Genomic DNA, 20,769 nt, shown 5'->3' with positions numbered 1-20,769 from the left:
CACTCCTCCTGAATATTTCTGCCATAATTTTTAATAGTTCACAGAGGAAAGGAAGGGGTTTAGCTGTCATATATCATAAATCAATCAATCAATCAATCACAGCTTCCTTTAACCCACTAGCTATTGAGGAATGTGAAGAGCTGGATTTCTGCTTTCAGCTCTCTCATCACTATACATTTAGAGGCACCCTCATCTATTGACCTCCGGGCCAGAGAAGACGATTTCTAGAGCAAGCAGGCTGTATTATGAAAAATGGGATAAGTGCTAACTCCTATACAGTGGTGGGAGATTTTAACTCCCATTTGAAGCTGCTTTCAGATCTAGATACCATTAATCTGCTAGACCTGATGAATGGCAGAAGTTTAGAGCAACTAGTGACGGCTGCCACTCACCAGGCTGGTCGCACGTTAGAGGGCATTTTCTCTAATAACCCCCAGCTGAGGTTCACTGGCCTACTTCCCTTAGTCTGGACAGACCGCAGGGCCGTACTATTACCGCTCATGGTCACGGACCACGCTGTTCCCAAACCACAAACAAAATATGTAGAGAAAAGAGCTCGGAATAAGGTAGAAGCTAATGCTTTACAGGAAGTACTATCCTCAACCTGCACCACGCTATCCAGAGATCTGGATGAAGCAACCAGGTCTTACTCAAACTGGTTGGAAGCAGCAGGAAATAATTTTGTACCCTAAAAACTCCTTCACTTTAATAGACAGCGACCTTCATCTCCATGGTATTCACAGGAGCTTAGAAATCAAAAATTATGTTCTAAGCACCTGGAAAGAAACTGGAGGAAGTATTACAAAGATAAGGAAAAAAACGAATACAAGTTGAGTTTTGCTCATTATAAACAGTTGCTTCAAAAAGCCAAATTAGACTACTTCACTAGGAAAATCAACTTTGCAAACAATTCGCCAAAAGAACTCTTTAAAACTATTACCACCCTGACCCAACCAATCATGCCCACCAGAAATGTACAATAATGTAGCGAAGTTCTTCTATGATAAAGTCAATGCTATTTTCTTAACTTTCTTAGACTTAAATATTAAGAATACTACTGTTCCGACGATCAGTTCCAAGATAGATGAAAACAGGATCTGTGTACTGGATAGACTTGCCCTTTTTTCAGACTCAGACACTCTTTATCTCCGCATGAAAGTGAAATCAGGTTCTCCGCATGATCCCTTCCAAGTATCCATAGTTAAATTAGCAGCGGATCCAGGCTCCCTGACTACCATCATAAATTTAATGTACTCAGAGGGCTACTCTCCCAGAGAGTTGAAACAGGCATCCATTCTGCCCCTGCTAAAAAATCCTAACTTGGATGCCAAAGACCCTAACAATTTTAGGCCTATATCTAGATTACCACTCCAGGCGAAATTTATAGAGAGAAACATGAACACGCAACTCAAGGTGTATTTACAAGAATCACAGGTGCTAAACCCAACTCAGTACGGATTTAGAGAGGGGCATAGCACTGAGACAGCGCTACTCAAATCCACTGAGGATATTAGGAGCATTCTGGATCAGGGTGGAAAGGCTGCATTGATTATGCTGGATCTCTTGGCAGCCTTTGATACGGTCCATCATGCTTTGCTGATGGACCGTATCAAAGGTCCGGTTGCACAAGATCGGAGTCCAGGGCACCGCCTGGAAACTATTTAATTCCTGCCTATCCAACAGAACCCAAACGGTTGCCCTGGGCGAATATAAGGCTGATGCATTCACACTACCCCGTGGAGTGCCGCATGGGTCTTCATTAAGCCTGACACTTTTTAACATTTATGTGTCCTCACTGGCACCCATAAATGAACTTTTATGTTTCAATCTGACTTCCTACGCACACAACACCCAAATAGTGGTGTCTATATGGCCTGAAGAGATGCCGGGAACTGCGTACCGGCTCCAGGATTGTATGAACGTGTTAGGGGTCTGGATGGCACAAAATTGCCTAAAACTCAACTCCGGTAAAACTGAGGTTGTATTATTTGGAAATAACCCCAACTTTTGGTCCTCTGACTGTTGGCCGGACACTTGAGGGCCCCTTGCCACTCCCAGCAGAAAAGTGAAAAACTTGGGAGTGTGTATTGATAGCAACCTTAGCTTTACGGACCAGGTCAATACAGTGGCGTCACGGATTTCCTATATTTTGAGATCTTGCAGGAAAATAATGCCTCTGCTCCCCAAAGACTCCCAAAAAGCAGTCATCACAGTGCTACCAATGTCCAGGCTGGACTATTGTAACAGTCTATATTTTAAGGTCCAGGAAGGACAGAGATAAACAAACTCCACTGGCTGTCGGTTAGAAAACGCAACCAATTCGAAGCCTTATGTTTGGTCTTCAAAGCCCCTCATGGAACCGGGTCAGATTATCTTCAACAGAGATTACGCTGCTATGCACCAAAACGATTGCTGAGGTCATCAGATGCAAAAATGGTGATGAAGCCACGGGTGAAAAAAGCCAGTTTGGGAGGCAGAAGTTTTGTAGCCAATGCTGCCAAGGCATTGAGTGACCTCCCAATACATCTAAGAACTATGACCAATCTAATGGCCCTTAGGAAAGCATTAAAAACATGGCTTTTTATGAATTAATATAGGTGTTGCTTCTTCCTCTCCTTTAGCTTCCCGCAGGACTTCGTACAGAGCAAGGACACCTTCGGGTAGCAGTAGAGTTCTAAAAATGTCAACAACAAATAACATAACAACAATAAAATAATATTTCCTGATTGTGGAGAACACAAAAGCCGCCGCACATGGCTGATTGGGCAAAGATATGGATTGGCTATGGTTACGGAGAAGTCTATCTATGAAGCAAGGCGGTGCCCGAACAAATGGACACAAATATGGTGGCGATGGAATGTCCACAGGGGTGAGATTTGTGAACCCCCTGGACCCAAGGAGGATCCTATTGCTGGGACCTAATTCTGTACAATTGCAACTGTCAATGTCGTCCGTGCTGAATATGTTTCAAAGATTGACTTCATGTGTAAATCATGTTGTTATCTCAAATATATTTGTATAGCCTATGTGTCATGCCTGATTTTCAATAAAGAGAATTATAAAAATATTGATATATATATATATATATTGGACTTTAGACACCAGCTCTTCGGTACATTTTTGCTACCTCTGGAGCCTCTGCCAGGAAGAAGGAATGCTGGCTGTTGATAGAACGGACACTTTGCTAGACTGCTTCCCTGCTGGACTACTGCCTTGCCGGACTGCTGACGTGTTGGACTGCTGTCCTATTGCCCAGCTGCCCTCCTGTGTGAGTCAGACTGATTGGACCTGAATCTGAACCCAGGACTGCCAGCGTGACTCCAAGAACTAGTCCACTGGCATCCTGTTCTGAGCCACAGGGACATAAGAGGCTCCCAACCACCTGAACCAGCACCCAAATCCAGCTGGAGCCACGAGCCCCTGACCCGCCAGTGGTGCCCTACAGGCCCTGGACACTTGGCGTGGCCTCAGTGGACGTGAATTGATGTTCTTGGGCTTTTCCCGACTACGAGCTGGCCCGTTAGTGCCAAAACCTTGTCACTCGCACAGCTCGCCAACACGACCTTGTTGCACTGAATGAATTGCAAATTTTATGAATGCAAAACTGTAGAATACAGTGGACTGCTTCTGCACTGTTATGACGTCAACAAAACAATGGAAGTTTAGCTCAAAACCTTGTAATGTGGCAAATCACAAAGCTTCAGCTGTAAAAATAAGAAATACGTTACAGTTTTACATTTCAAAACGCAAAGACAGAAACTGTGGTTGCAGTTGAATTTCAATGTTTTTCTGAAAAGGAATGTAAAACATGCAAGCGCACAGCTCATGCACAACCATAAACAACCAATATTTAGTAATGTGGCCTGTTGAGGCCTAGTTATGCTAACTGAACCAAACCTATGTTAAAGATTATTTTTCTAAATGAGAATTCGTTTTTCCCACCTTTTTCAAGCACACAATCTTTTCGTTGCTATTTTATGCCCATCCTTCTTATTTGATACTAGGGTGCATTGTGGCTCTCACTTTCCTACCTCTTCACTTGTTCAACTTTGTTTGCGGCACTTTCACAAGCTAGGAATGACTGCAGTCTCATTTTTGTAGATGACAGCAGGACACTGCTAGACAGACAGGTGGTATTATTACTATTAGTACCAGGTCCTGCTTATGTACTTCATTGCTAGAGGAAACAAAGAACAGAAGCCCCCGATGCTCCCCCTCTCCCAGGGTGTGGCTGTCGTGTTTCACAAACCCACCAGGCACTTAATGACCTGAGGTTGGTAACTAGCCGGCCTCAGACCTATTGTCGACCGCTGTGAGATGGGCTGTTGAGGGGCAGAATTGCAAGTGACCATGTGTGGACAGTAGAATGTAAGCCGACAAAGTCCCACAGTCTGTCAGGGACTACAACAGGATCACAGATGGAAACTACGTGGCACGTGAGTGTCAAAGCCCAGCTCACCTGAGTTTCTGTTCAGTTCTGAAGGAGGTTGAAGACAGTCCGACCTCACCCTGCAACTGCTTGTTCCAGCACACTAGTTTTAAAACAGTGCACTAAGAACCAGAAGCTCAAGGGAAGGGAGGAAGTGGCTAAAATAAAAAAGAGAGAGAACACCGTTCTTGCGTTTCCACTGTAGAAGAGCTGCTCAAATCTGCGGCCCTCTCTGACTTCTGTAGAAACTGGTGCCTAATGAAACATAAACAAAGAACAGATAAGTGCAACCTATCCCTAAATGTGTTCCTGACTAAACCTTAATCTTATTAGAAATTCTTTTCTAAAAGTACCTCTTGGATCCTGATCTAAAGCTTCCAGGTTTGGAATGGGTTACTGTTCTGGGATGTGCTTTCTATTACTGTAAAACTTCTGTAAAATCAAACTGATATCATTATCACAATGACCAACGTCCAACCTTCACCTTAATATAACTAAAGCCTAAATTCTTAATAGCAAACTCACTTTTCACACATTTCCAGACTTTTTATAAAACAAATACTGTACTTTTACATCAAAATACAGCAGGTAATTTGTGCAAGTCCTTGATTTACTGTTTGCCTTGCTGTCAATGGTTTCCTCTGTTCGATTCTTAAAAAAGTTCCATGTAAAACAATGTTTATTTCACAAAGTTCCACAAAGTATACTTGTAACAAAGGGTTTGAACCACAAAGTTTGTGGGAGATATCTTGTTCCAAATTGTCTTTACATGAATCCAGAAATCGCTGATAAAGTTCTTTTAGGTAATAAAAGGTTTTGCACTTACTTGTTGCTGAAAAGGGATACTGATCAGTCGAACCTTGACCTCTTTCTCTTTTGCAGGTCGATTGCAGTGGACAGAAGAGGGGCTGAGGCAAAAATTAGCGGGAAACCAGAAGAAGGAAGAGCCAGAAGCCGCGCCCGTTGAAGTCAATGAAGGTCTGGAGAGAGCAGGAGTGCCAGCGCCGAAGAATCTGTTCTCAGGTAAGTGGGAGGTAGACGAGCACAAGCACTGGGTGAGGCTCAGGGGATGCCTTTTATAGACAGGGCTGGGTGTGGTTCGAAGAGCTGGGTGTGGTTCGAAGAACTGGGTGTGGTTCTCACAAGCAGGTGTGCAGAACTTCAGTTATTATGCTAATGAGTTGAAGTAACAAATGGCCTAGGGAGGAGTGTTCTAAATAAGCCTTGGTAAAAGCAAGTTCCAATGTTTTCTAAATAAGCCTTGGTAAAAGCAAGGTCCAATGTGCAAACAAGACAACAATGTCCAAACTTGTAAATACATTGAGCAACATACACAGAAGTCTTAGGGAGGGGCTGAGATAACAAGAAAGGTACATGCTTAAAGAGGTAGTATGCTTAAAGAGAGCTATTACAGAGACCACTAGTGCAATGAGAGGGGACATGCTCTTTGCTGTGCACAAACCCTAACAGTGAGACACACACAGGTGCCTTTCCTGGGAGTCTTATGTGCCAATGTTTAGGGTACTGATGCCCGCTTCACTTGTTCAGAGTGGGAATGAGTGCAACTGCTCACCCTTGGCATCTACTGAGTCATTGAAGTTGGCTTTTCCTTCTTGGGATAAAATCCAAATATGTTTTTTTTAATTCTTATTTTTGCGCAGTTTTACATAGTGCGAACTTGGCCCGAGGGTATTAGTGTGCTTTACATGAGCACCAGATTAAAAGTCAAGCTGATCCGGTACTACCGGGCAGCTGCACAACAGTTAACAAAAAATATATTAGGAACTTCATTGAATGAAGCATAAATCCGCATGTGCTTAGTTGTGAATGAAAAGAAGCACTTCCAAATGTAAGGATTTTTTCTTCTTGTGTATGTCTCAATGACAGCCGTGGTGTACAGTGTTATTTATGAAAAGTGATTATTACATCTTTTTTATTGGTTGGACACTTGGGCCCTCATTTATGAGGCCCCAGTGGCACCTTTGCACCAATGGAGCATCACTTTTTTGATGCAGTGTCCTGCATGAAAGGGGCACAAAGTACCACAGCCTATTTACAAGGTCACGCAAAGCCACCGTACGGTGCTTTTCATTGCCTTGTAAATATGTGCCCCTTTCATGCAGGGCACTGCGTTAAAGGTGAGTTCCATGTGTGTTGTTGTGGGTTTTCCCACACAACACGCATGGAATCTGAAGCATTCCCATATTTACAAGGAATTGCAAACCTGGGATTGCGTCATAATCCTACGCATGGGAGGCGTGGGAGTGGCGCAGCAAGGAGAAATACTTTTACTCCTGCTGTTTTTTCCATTTTCTATGCTTGATGCATTCTGCAGCACCCCGAGAAAGAGGCAAATGCCATGAATTATTGTTTTTTTGCAGGAAGGTGTCCCTTCATGTACAAAAACATTCATACCCTCAATGCAGGCACCCTGGCAACATGACGAGAGGGTGTCAGTGTTGGCGCACGGCTGCTGCTTGTGCAGTGCTGCAGGGGAGAAGGACAGGAATGCGCTGTATCTTATAGATACAGCACATTCCTGCCATTTTCTTTTGACGCACAGCAGTGCAGCAGAAAGACCTACAGCGCTGCCGTGAATCAAAAGTTTGTAAATGAGGCCCTTTAAAATCTCTTTGTTTTTATCAACTGGTCTTCCCTGTACTAAATAATTTTGAATTTGATATTAGCAAGTGCCAGAAGCATTTATTTGAGGTACATTCTAAATTGAATGTAGTAGTGGACAGTGATTTATAAATTGACAACAATTATGAAAAGAAAATCTGTCTGATAATTCATTAGCAATAGGTGAATTTTCCTGTACCAGTGCTCCCTCGTTGCCATGGCATTAGGAACCCTGCACTGCCAGCCTGAAGCTCTGTGACGTTTGGTGATGTCATAGTGTGAATGATACATTCCGTATTGTGACCTGATCAGCATAAGCACTAACAAGACCTGTTCAAGAACCCAGTGTCTCGCTGATCTTCATGGAGCAAGGTCGCAGGATGCTGCTTTCTGCGAATTCACTTGGCAAATTTTATTGGTAAGTTGTACATCAATTTTATTGATCCAGAGTTTGTCCTAGCACAAGTTGAGATAGAAGTTCAGTGGGCTGTTATGTTTACCTAAAAGGAAATTGTATGTTTTAGAAGATTTTATTCAGCACTGATATGAAATGACTTTCTGATGTGACACTACTTGCCTGAACTTTTTTAAATAGCTAGAAAGTTTACATTTGTGAAAACATGCTGCACGTTTTAATGCTAATTGTTTCTGGAAATTAATTTCTTACTTGTGAAAGTCCACTGTATTTGTTGTCTGATTTTAGAGAGATGATGCAATGTCTGGCACATTTCTATGTTGGCAGATTCCACTGTATGTGGGATGTCATTTTGTGAGATTGAGGTCTTTTCATATAGTTACTGCAGTTACATATGTCCATTGCATGTGTGGAATGCTGTCTCTCGGGTTTGACCACCTTTGCTGAGATTGATTGCTTTCACCAGAATCCACTGCAGGTTTGAAGTTACTTCTTTTGGCTGGGTTTTTGAGGGTGTCCGATCAGCGATTGCATTCCTCCCAGGAATGGACCCCAGTCACGCCTAACCTTAAGTATTCCTTAACAAACGACGTCCCCTGGAGTGGACACTTAGCTCTGATGTGCTGACAGTGATAGAGGGCAGCGTGTGTCTGCTATGCACCTGTAGGTGGTCCGCACAATAACAGTTATGACAACTTGATGTTCCACCCTGCCTTAGTCATTTGTTGCAAAATTCAACTGCCATATTTACAAAGAATTGATGCGCTGCCCTATGCCAATTTGAAAGGACAGAAATACACTGCATTTACAAGATATAGTGCATTCCAATACTTTCAGCCAGTGCCAAATCTAAAATTGCAGTCGTGCGCCAACGCAGGCACCTTTGCACCATGGTGCAAGGTGCCTGTGTTGTTGGCATGATTATATGTGTGCAGCAAGAGACACCTTCCTGCATAAACACAATCACAAGAGGTGTTATCTTCTTTCTATGGTTGCTGCCGAATGCAGCACACATGGAAAGAGGAAAAAAGTAGGTGAAATGTAAACATTTCTTCTCGCCATGTCTGCTCTGGGGAGGCATATGTTTTTTGGGACTGCCGCAGATTCACGCGATGTTGTAAATCTGGGGCTATGTCAAACTCCAAGGGTATTGCATGGGAACGCCTCCCTTCCGGATTATATGGCAATGCAGTGACTTGTGCTGTGTGGTCTTTCACCTTATCTACAAAGCCAAGAAACCCCAAGCAGAGCGCGGCTTTACAGGGACTTGTAGATATTGGCCTGCACTGTGCGCCACAAGAGCATTCGAAAAGTGATACTCCAGTGGCGCAAGAGGCTTGTAAATATGCCCCAAGTATCTCAAATCACAGTTGCGCTGCACTGAGCTGTGTGTCGGTAGCTGGCTTTAACGTTCTAGTTTTGCTAAGCACAAGTTTGCTGTTGTGAACTGAGTTGCTGAGTTTTTCAGTTGTCACTGATGGTTGGGCTATCAGTACAGGAGGTGGGAGGAAAGGAGTTTGGTTTCATTCGCAATTTTGGTTTGGTCGCATTCACTGAGGAGCGAGCTGTCTGGATCTACTTGAACTTCATTACACCACTGTTGATGGATATTTGCATCAGGTTGATTAATGTGTGCTATGTTTTTCCTTTTCAAGGGTGGCAAATATAATTTGGTGTATGACATGTAATGTACAAGAAATTGGTATCCAGGAAAATGCAGATTGATAATCACATATTTAGAAAAAGTGACTTTTCTTCAAGCAATGCCCCTGATACCTTGGTAGAGGGCTAACTTTGTGCATCAGTGGGGAACCACAAATTACTTTGTTTCCTATAGCTCATACATGGCTCGAGTTGTAATCTTAATCTATCAAACATTGCCTTTCTCATTTAATTATATTCATTGAGACTCCTTGGGCAGATTCATTTATCGAGCTGGCTTACTTTGTGACTTTGCCATCACAGTCAAAAACTCCTACACACCTAACTTCTAAAGTTTTTCGAGGACGTTATGCAGCATTAATGTAGACTTGGTGACATAAGTGTTATTTGGGGGTTTAAATTTTTATCTAGTTCTTAATTCAGAATTCGATAGCAGACACAGAGACATGACTAGCTCCCCCAGTGCAGCGTATGCCTTGCAATAAATCCTTGAGCATGGTGAAAGCTGCGGGGGGGAAGCAAAGGCCTACTTATAGTGCTCCACTGCCCACAACACATATTTGAGGACTGATTTCTTGCTTCAATCCCACTGGGTCCACTACCTTGAGTACTAACCCTGCCAATTCTCTGACCATACATCTGTTGTACTTGCCATTATGTTACCCGACTTACTATAAAGACATGAACCTTGGATGTTTGCAGCATCAGCATTAAGGGATGCAGTATTCAGAGTAGAGGGGGTGGGCCTTAGATTAATATTTTGAACAGAATGTAGGGTCAGTTGCCTCTGATCAGACAATCTTAGAAGCATTTAAAGTTTACATAAGATGGACAGCAATTTCAGAGCATACAAAGTCCTTAAATCCATGTGGGCCTGGCTTCGGAGTCTTAAGAGGGAGTTAAATAGGGTTCACTGACAGAATTATCAACCCCCAAAATATCCCCATACAAAAATATAGAGTTTTTAATATTGTTGTAGAAAATATTGACATTCTATATTTATTATTGTAAGTACAATTTAAAAAAAAAAATATAGATGAGAAAAATATAGTCGTACAAAATATCGATTTTAATATTTATAAAAATAATATTAAATATATACAAAAATAAAATTACCTTAAAAAATTTAATTGGATTTAATATACATTTGAATAAATATAACAAATACATTTAATTTAAACATACGTATATAAAATGTAATATATATATTTATTTAGAAACAATTTGTAAACTATTTATTTTATTATTATAAAAATGTATTAAAACAAAAAATATATATATATATACACAAAAACACCAATAACATAAAATCTAATCAAAAAACCATTATATTATAAATTAAAACATTAAACTATTTTAAAGTCTTTAAAATAACATGTTCAACTTCAGTGAATGCAACAGTAGAAAAAGTGCTGGATAGTGTAGGGTTAAAATTACTATTCCCACTCCAGTGTGTGCAACAGTAGGGAAAGTGATGGATAGCGGAGGGGTAGAAATTACTATTCCCACTCCAGTGAGTGCAACAGTAGGGAAAGTGTTTGATTTGATTTTGATTAGATTATCAGATTTGTAGAGCGCACGAATGCCAGAGGGTGTCTTGGCGCTAAAAATAACTAAGCCTGCAGAAGTGGGAACGAGACGTGCGAAAACAGGAAACAGGGCTATGCTGAAAAAAGCCAGGTCTTTAGGTTCTTTCGAAAAGACAGAAGTGATGGACTGTTTTTTATTTCTACAGGTAACTTGTTCCAGGTTTTCGCTGTGTTCAGTAGTTGTTTAAATCTGGGAGTCTTGAGAAGCTTGGCACTGCTGGTCCTAAGAGTCCTAGGCGGGTCGTATTGTAGTAGGTTAGTTTTCAGAAAGTGAGGGTCTGACCCATGCAAGACTTTATATGCCAGGCAAGCTGATTTAAATTGAATTCTTTTCTCTATAGGTAGTCAGTGGAGACTTCTCATTCTGAGGGCCACTGGTTCGAACCTGGGAATGTCCAATACCAGCCTGGCTGCTGCGTTCTGGAGACGCTGAAGTTTTAGTAATAACTGTTTTTGAAGCCCTGCATGTAGAGCGTTTCCATAATCCATTTTAGATAGAGCCAGCATAGTTACAAGGGTTTTGCAGGTGTCTGATGGGATATATGGCAACAGTTTCCTGATCAGCTTCAGCGTGTACCATACAGAGGAGGCGAGTTTATTGATTTGGGCCTTAAAAGAAAGTTTGGAGTCAAACATGAACCCCAGGTTCCTTACGTTGTCTACAGGCATCGGGCAACTGCCTAGACTGTCGGGCCACCAGTTAAGTGACCAAATGTTAGGTTCCGCCCCAGCAGCAAGACCTCTGACTTATCACCATTTAATTTTAAACAATTCACATGCATCCAGTGACTAACCTGAACCATGCAGTGCTTAAATCTAACCGCTGTCTCTGTTGTGTTGTTTGATATAGCCACCACTATTTGGGTGTCATCAGCGTAGGATATGGGTTGGAAGCTGCAGTTCCTGATAATGTTTGCTAATGGGGAAGTGTATATGTTAAAGAGGGTGGGGCTTAATGACGAGCCCTGTGGGACCCCCCAGGGCGAGTTGCAAGGTGGACTTTGGGAGATCTAGAGAGTAGGGCGTTGCCATAGTCAATTTTCGAGAGGACTAGAGATTGGACAACAGATTTGAAATCTTCCGGTGGAATGAAAGGTTTGATTTCTTTTAGATGTGGAGCGCGAAAAGTGCTCCGTTTCCCGAATTTTTTATATAGGAATTGAGCGTTAACTTACTGTCAATGGTGATGCTAAGGGATTTTACTGATTTGGTTAAGGAGAGCGAACAGTTTAGGGTATTAAGGTCAGAGATCCATGTTTGGATGGGGAGTGTGTTGTTTTTCGGAGAGAAAAGAATGATTTCAGTTTGTTTGGTTTGAGTTTGAGATGATTTGAGTTGAACCAGGTTTGTATATTAGCCAGGGCAGTGTTAAAGTGTAGCACATCTAAGTGGGATTGTATTTTATAGTACAGTTGGGTATCGTCGCATTCAGGTGATAGTTAATACCAGCTTTTTAAGTATGAGGGTAAGGGGTTCCATAAATAAGTTGAATAGAGAAGGAGAGAGGATAGATCCTTGGGGCACACCAATGGAGACAGGAGTGGAGCTGGAGAGACAGTTTTGCATTTTGATTTGGTGGGTTCTGTGTTGGAAATAAGAGGTGAACCAGTTCAGCACAGTGCCAATAAGACCGAAACGAAGTTTAAGTGTATTAATTAAGGTTAAATGGTTAACTGTTTTGAATGCCGCAGAGAGGTCTAGGAGAATGAGTAGGCAGGTCTCACCATTATCCAGGGTGTGGTGGATGTCATCAACTATATTTAGCAATGCAGTTTAAGTGCTGTCCCCTTTACGGAAGCTGGATTGTTGATGGTCGAGGAGGTTTTAAAAGTGTCAATGCGTTTATCCATTTGAAGAAGGGCACATTTTTCAAGAGCTTTTGAAAGAATGGGGAGGTTTGAGATGTAGTGGAGGTTATTTAGGGTCGTTGGGGTCAGCCTTAGGGTTTTTAGGAATAGGGTTGACCTGTCCGAGTTGGAGGTAGACAGGGACGCACGCCGAGGAAAGGGAGGAGTTGATGGTTGTTTGGTCCAATAAGGGACCAGGACGTGCTTAAGGTCTTAGATGAGGGTAGACAGGGCAGTCTTTTGTGTGAGAGGATGGTTTTAATTTGGACAGGATGTTAAAGACTTCTAGTTTGGAAACGAAGTGGAAATTCTGCTGGAGGCATTATTTTTCCGCTGTATTGTGTCAGGGTAGGTTTCAGGAGGGGTTATTGAAAGTTGGTGCAGGGGAGGCAGGGGTTATATTGGGAGTTGGGAGGGATCTGAGTTGGTCAATTTTGGTGATTTTTTCGGAGAAAAAGTTAGCAATTTCTTCACATTTGTTTGAGGAGGTCGTCAAGTGGAGGGGGCGGGGGAGGTTTGGTTTCTAACAATATTGAACAGTTCTCTGGGTCTATTTTTGGCATGGGTGAGTTGTGAAAGAAAGAAGGATGCCTTTTCAAAGAAAATGTGTTTCTTGAAAGTCAATCTAGCGGTCCAAAGGAGGACTAGACTGGAGGGGGAAGGGCATTGTCCCCAAGTTCTTTCAGCCAGTCTGACAGCACGTCCTTCATTGTTGAGGACTGAGTTAAACCATGATTTGGAAGGGATTTTTTTTTAGATTTTAGTTTGGATGGTGCCAGTTGATCTAAAACCTCTGAGACAGTTTTATTATAGTGCTCAGTGAGCTCATTTGCATTAAGAGAGGGAGGGGTGCAACTAAGTTGAACTTGGAGTATGGCCTCCAGTACACCAGGGGTGATAAGATTAAGGATTCTGGTAGAAATATTGGTTTTGTTATTTTTAGGGGGGAGGCGGGCTAAGGGGGAGATCATGAACAGTATGAGGGGGTGGTCAGACCAATCAACAGGGATGATGTTGGATATGGATGCCAAATCATTGTTTGCAATGTTGGTGTCAAGAGTAGCCCCTTTAGAGTGGATTGGGGAATGGCAGAATTGTTTGAGGTCATTAACCCGTTCAGCGCGGTGCAAATTCCTGCGCTGTGCTGAACGTTCCATTGGGCCTGTGGTACCATGACGGAACGGTTCCGTCATGAGCACAGGCCAACCGACACTCATGACGGAACTGTTCCGTCATGAGCATGGAAAGGGTTAAACTCAAGAAGGGTATTGAGAAGTTTGATAGTAGGGTCCTCATGCACGTTCTAGTGAAGGTTTAAATCTCTTAGGAAGAGATTTTTAGAGTTAGAAAGTGATGATTGAGTAAGAAAGGTCAGATAATTCCTCAGCGAAGGGAAGAGGTTCACGCGGATGGCTGATAGATGTTGTGTAGATGTATTGGGGTAGCGTCTTGGATCTTAAGTTCCGCTCCTAGGTATTCAAAGGTTGCAAAGTCTGTGTTTTTGACTAGGGAGTGCTGGAGTTCGCTTTTAAAGATTATTGCTAATCCACCTGCTATTCTCTTTGGTCTGTCTTTTCTGATGATAGAGTAACCGGGGGAGGGGGGAGGGGGTGAGTAAGTCAAGACTGGGTGTGTTGAATGATCATTGAGCAAGGTTTCCGTAAGGAAGGCGATGTCTATATCTTCACTAAAGATAGTTTTCGGAAATTTTGGTCACATGTTGAACAGCCGATTGGTCGTTCATGAGCATGCAGGCCAGGGGCATAGGGTTGTTTTTTTGGGGGGAGGGGCCTTGAGTGGATGGTAGAAAGTTGAGGAGGGGGTCTGAGGGAGCTGGGAGAGGAGGGGATTCTGCTAGTCCCTATAATAACATGGATGTTGGAGTGAGGAACGGCTGTATCCTTAAGTGAGGTTATTGGCGGGTAGGAGTTGCAGATGTCGGATAGGTCAGTGGTGAAGTGGTCACTTAAGGTGCAAAGAGGTCTATGTGTAAGGTTTTGCAGTGGTGTGGTTTTCAAAGGTTTGCATTAGTAGGTTTTTGAGGACCAGTGTCTTGTGAAGTGGACCAGAAGAGGCGGGTTTTCGGGTTAAGGGATTTGAAGCCTTTGAAATCCTCTCTAAGCCGAGCGACTTCAGATACCAAGTAAGCAATATTTCAGTCAATGCTGCAAAGTGTCTGAGTTAAAATAGTGAGGTGTGACGTAGTTGAGGCAGGAGGTGTTTTTTGAGTTGGTCGGGGAGGTGTTCAGGGGTTCGGAGAGGGTGGGAGGTCTGAGGGGCGAGAACGGTTACGACGTTGTGGGAGTCTGGGAGGTCTGTGGGGGAGGGGAGTTCTGGCAGTCAGGGGGGAGGTACGTGGGGAAGGACGGGATAGTTAAAGTCGTAGTTGGGGCAGGAGGAGTGGAGGAGGAGTGGAGGATGTGTGTTCATAGTTGGTGTGCGGTGTTGGGAGAGGGTGAGAGGCCTGGGGGGGTGGTAAGCGGGGTGCTGAAGCTGTGGGAATGGGGGAGGTCTGGGGGAGAGATGGGTGATCTGGCAGTGTGCGGGAGAGACAGGCATGGAGAGGGATGGGATAGTTGTAGGAGTTCGGGGATGGGATAGGAGGAGAAGAGAGGGTGTAAGGGGTGAGAGGAGAGGCAACACCAGAGTTGGGGGTGGGGGAAATTCAGAGAGGGGTGTAGGGGCAGGAAGGGGTATGGTGGTGCGGGCTAAGAGGGGAGCTTGGGGGAAGGAGAGGGGTTAGCAGTGGTGCTTGGGGTCAGAATGTAACAGTCGTTGGGGAGCATGGGAGTTTGGGGGATGGTGAGTGTGTTTGAGATGTTTTGGGGGATTGGGTGTTGAATAGGAAGTCATAGAATAGGATATATCCTTGAGGTTAGAGATGTCTAGGGGAAGAAGAGTATTTGTCATGGAGGCACGGGAGCACAGGGGCGTGTCTGGGGAATGGGGAGTAGAGATGAGAGGAGTAGGTAAGGGCAACTGGTGGGACAGAGTGCTGAAATGATGCTCGAAGATGTTGAGGTGGTGTTCAGAGGCTTGTATAAGGATATTTCCAGTTTGAAGATGGAGATGTTAATTTCACCAGAGAAAATAGGGGAGGGAGCAGTAGATAGTTTGAAACCGTAAGGAATATTGTAAGATTTAGTAACTGGGAGGTAGCGTAGGAAGGTGCTCCGCTCCGGAGATTCTGGAAGCCCTCCCACTCGCATATGGCTTGTTGAGAATTGACCGGGGGCCCAGCGAGGGGGTGGATTAGCACTGGCGAATAAACTGGAGTTGACATGCACCCTAGAACCAGTGAATATCACTAATAGTGAAGCAGATTTCTTCTCTATTAAAGTCTCTCCTAATTACCACATAAATGACTATCTTATTTACCGTCCTCCAGGGATATCCACACAATTTATGGACAGCTTGTTGGAGGTGGTGACTCAACCAGCTCTACGATATAGCAGAGTTTTAATTCTGGGTGATCTGAACCTATATTTCGAGGATGCTAGTTGCAAGGAGGCTCAAGGGGTCATGGCTTCCATGAAGTCTTTGATGTTTGATCTCCTATCGCTGACACCCACGCATCAAGCGGGCCATCTCCTTGACCCTATTTTTGCTAATTGGGATGAAGTGAAGGCACAGTGCCCTATCAGAGTTCCCTGGTCTGATCACTGCCTTGTCCTGTTTTCTGTCTTAAGTAGGTCGTTAGGGGCGACATCGAGGTGACCCTCATTTCCCAAACGTAGGAATTGGAAGAAATGTAGCCAAGAAACATTTAAGCTTGCCTTGAAGCAAGACTATCCTCCGTTAAGTGGGACACTTAATGAGGCTTGGAAATCATATGGAGATTGGATGACTAGGGCATTAGACAAAGGGGCACCATGGACCAACAGGGCCCAAGCACGCTGTACTAAGTCTGCTCCATGGTTCGATGAGGAACTAAGAGCTGCCAAATCCTTGTGTAAAGATCTAGAACGCACATGGCGCAAAGACTATGGTACAACCCATAAGCTGCAATATAAGAACAGCATGAGGAAGTAATCCGCTATAAACCCACAACCCGCTGTGGAATTATAAGCACAAAATTCATATTAAAATTCATATTAAAAAAATAGTAATAATACATTTATTATAATTAAATTACCTCCCACCCTATGCCCTGATAAACTGACAACTCGCTACAGAACTAAGGCCCACATGCATCAACAACGCCATTTGCGATTCCTAATTACCGAAAAATAAGGATTCGCTAATAAGGAATAGCAAAAGGCTATGCATGAAGAAATCGCTAAAAAGATTGCGATTTCTAACTATTCCTTAATTGCGACTCGACCTAGAGGCCCATAGGAATGAATGGGAAGACATTCTCAATTTGCGATTCGCAATTACCAAATCGCAAATTGAGAATGCAATTTTAAGGGTGCATGGGTGTCCAAAGGACACCCTGTTGCACCCCTGAAATTGATCTGTGCACATATGTTGCACACACACTGTGTGTGCTCAACATGAAACTTTGAAAAATGCACAAAAGTTTAACTTTCACGCGTTGCATTTAAGGAATCGCAAAATATGATTCCTTATATGCAATCGAAATTTGAGAACTCGCAAATAATTGCGAATTCTCAAATTGCGAGGGCCTAGACCCTTGATGCATCGCAAAAGCAAAAGCAAACAGCGGTTTTTGAGAATCGCACCTTTTGCGATTTCAAAAGGCTTTGATGCACGTGCCTGCATAAGTGCAAAATGTAGATTTTTTTTATAACTACTAGAAATATAAAAAATACAAACAATTCCTAAACACAACAAACATCACATGCATATAAAATATACAATAAAATACATAACCATAATAAAAAACAATATTTTTAACAACTGTTTATTTGCAAACGATATTGAAGACTTTGGTATTTGTAAAATCAATATTATTTACCTGAATTTGATATTCTTAACCTCTATATTTTTGCTGTCGATATTTCTGACCCACGATATTTCGAACATGGTATTTGTGCACCTCGACATTTTGTCCTCGATATTCTGTTTCTACACCGTTAAAAGTAACTTAACAATGATACAATATCTCTCCCAGTACCTCCGCACTTGCCCAATTGATTTCCTGTTTGCAGAATTTAGAGAAATGGTCTACCTTGGGAAACATACCTGGGACGGGACTTATGTGGAGGAGGGAATGTCCTCTTGCTGATATTAAAAGGGGTGCAACCAAGAATGGTGGTTCGATCCCTGCGTACAGCCAACGCAGAACCCATTATGGGGAATGCTTTGATAGTACATGCATTCCAGTGTTTTAACCAAACATTATATACCCACATGATAACACGACCCCAGGACCACCAAGACGATTTTATGGATGACATAACCCCACCATGGGCGGAGGGAGGCAAGCAGAAATTTTTACTCACCCCATCATGCTGCAGAAGGTACTGACGGCTGTATAAAGTCTGGTGGGTGGGAGGTTCCTCAACTCTAATGGGTTAAGACACGTATTACAGGTTTGTCCTAAATTAATTTGAGTAGTGCACAGTGATTTATAAATTGATACCAGATATGAAGTAAAATCTGTCTAATTATTGATTATAAATAGGTGAACTTTCTTGCACCAGTATTCCCTCGCTGTCATGAGGTTAGCGCACATGCACTGCTAGTCTGAAGCTTGAGAGATGTTTGGTGATGTCATAGTGTGAATGATGCATTTCTCACAGTGATAGTGACCTATTCAGCATAAGCAGTAACAACATTTGTGGGCGTGATTTAAGATACCAGTATCTTGCTCCTTTCCATAGCGCAAGATTGCAGGTTGCTAGTTTCTTCCGATTCAATTTACTAATTTGATCTGTAGCGTTTTTGTTGATTTTATTGATCAGGATTTTGTCCCAGCATATGATAAGATAGAAGTTTAATGGGCAGTTATGTTTACATAAGTAACAATATGATGTTATATGAGATATTAATTAGCCCTAATATAAGATGATTTTTTGATGTTACACTACTTGCTAGAACTTTATCAAATAGTTATAAAGTTAAGTTATGAGTAAATGTGTAGCGAGTTGTAATGCTATTTGAGGTTGGAAAGTAAACTCTTACTTGTGAAAGTACACTGTATTTGTTGAATGATGTGAGTGAGACGATGCAATTTGTCTGTTGACAGATTGCACTGTATGTGAGATATGGGATTTTATTTTAGCGGAAACTTTTCATGTAGTCGTTGCAGTTACATGTGTCCATTACAGGTAAGAAAATCGGATTTGTTTAAAAAAAAAGCTTTCTTTTCATTTTTTAAGAGTAGGCAGTGGTGCGTGGGACCTCTGCCTGCTCTTAAAAAGGGGGCCCCTTTCCATTTGTAAATGGGTTATCACCTACTTGAAGTAGGTGGAAAAATGTGAATGTTTTGCAACCTTATGTTGGTTACAAAACATTCACCATATCACTGCGATTCGGTATTAGGAATGGACGCACTAAACATGCCCCTTACTAATACCGAGTCGCACACCCAATTTGCAATTCAGTAATCGATTACTGGATTTCAAATTTGGCCTTTGCACATTAAACATTGTTATTTGTAGGTCGCAATCGTATTCTGTGATTGGGGAAGTTTGCGACCTCACAAAACCTTTGTACACCTGGCCCTCAGTGGTTACACAAGCAGAAAATCTGTTTAAAGGTTCATTGTCATACACAAGGTTAACTTGAAAAGAATGTAAGATCGTATGTGACAGACTGATACGAAACCGGCATGGCCATTTCTGTCCTACACTGGCTCCTGCCCTACACAAAGAATGAGACTGCATTTGCCTTCCTGGGGAAAGTGGCCACCTCCGGCATATAATATCTCGGATGGAAGCAGCTACTATTGGTCAGTCAAAGGCCAGCACATTGCAGGCTCCATTGCTGGACCAGTGTTCTTCTTTGGCTTAGAGCCTGAATTATTGTGAGCGAAAAAACTGAACTTGCCAGTCTACACCATAAGGAACTTATTCAGTTAAATCAGGGCAGCTGTTGTATTTACTCTTGTTAAATGTTGAATTTAATCTTGTTAATGTGACTACCTAAAGTTAACTTACAGTATTTACTTTTCTCCTGTCATTATAGTTCTCTAGAGTTCTTACAGAGGACATCTAATTGTTTGAAAGGCAACTAACCACTGCATTAAGGGCAGAACATTCTGCAAAATCTAGACACCTTAATAATTTGGCCGCAAGATAAGACCAACCAGTGCCATGGGCATGTCCCTGCCCCCAATGCTTAACATATTGGCAATGTGCCATCAATATTCCAATCAGTGTTGGGCACATTTAAACTGAATCTCCCACACAGCCAGCCAAATTCCACTCCAACAATTGACTCTAAATTGGTAAAACTGCAGCATTGCGCGATTCAAAATTGAAAAAAAATCAGAGCAAACTAGGGAATTTGAAGACTCTCTGAGACCACTATCATCTTGTGCAAAGGCAAAATTTGAGAGACATTGGTGTGAAACAATTTGCAACAGCAACAAACCGGATAGAGATACCAAGCTACGGTACACCTAACATAACCCTCTGCAAACCAAAGTTCACAAGTGTTGAGATGACTCAATCTCCAATATTGCCTGCAGCATGAGACAAAATAAAATGTATCAAACCCCGTGAAAAAGCCAGAGCTTGTAGTGGTAGATACACTGCCCACCTTAACAAAGAATCTATTGCCTTTGACAAACAAATCTGCAAAATACAATGGCAACAAGCAACAGACAAAAAGTCAAGGACACTAGCCGCAAAAGGATAAATTGAAAAAACATTTAAGTCATACATTTAAAGAAACAATCACATTCATACACTGATCATGTTGAAAGCTGTGATCCAACTTCAGAGGAGCGTGAGATTGGATCACCCCAATCCCCACCCACCTCCATCAAGATCTGCTGGTTGAGATTGAAAAAGCATTAACTTTTATCATGAACACAACCAACAAGACCCCAACACAACAGAAAAAAGAGTGACAGGGACCTTCTGTAACTAAATCCATTCCAATCTGTCAGGCACAGCAATGCATCCTTTTTATAAGAATCAAGAAAACTACAAAAATAGTGCAACAAATCGCCATCAAAACACCCCAGCTCTACTCCCTCTCCATCAGTCCATCAATTTGCTCTAACTAAATCTGTGGAAGAGCCCTCTCCTCATCCCCTGCACATGGATAGGCCTCGCTTGTGCATGTCCT

Source organism: Lissotriton vulgaris, chromosome 2_1 (assembly GCF_964263255.1).
Source record: "Lissotriton vulgaris chromosome 2_1, aLisVul1.2, whole genome shotgun sequence".
NCBI classification, from domain to species: domain Eukaryota; kingdom Metazoa; phylum Chordata; class Amphibia; order Caudata; family Salamandridae; genus Lissotriton; species Lissotriton vulgaris.
The sequence above is the reverse complement of the archived record's forward strand: the minus strand, read 5'-3'. Positions refer to the sequence as shown.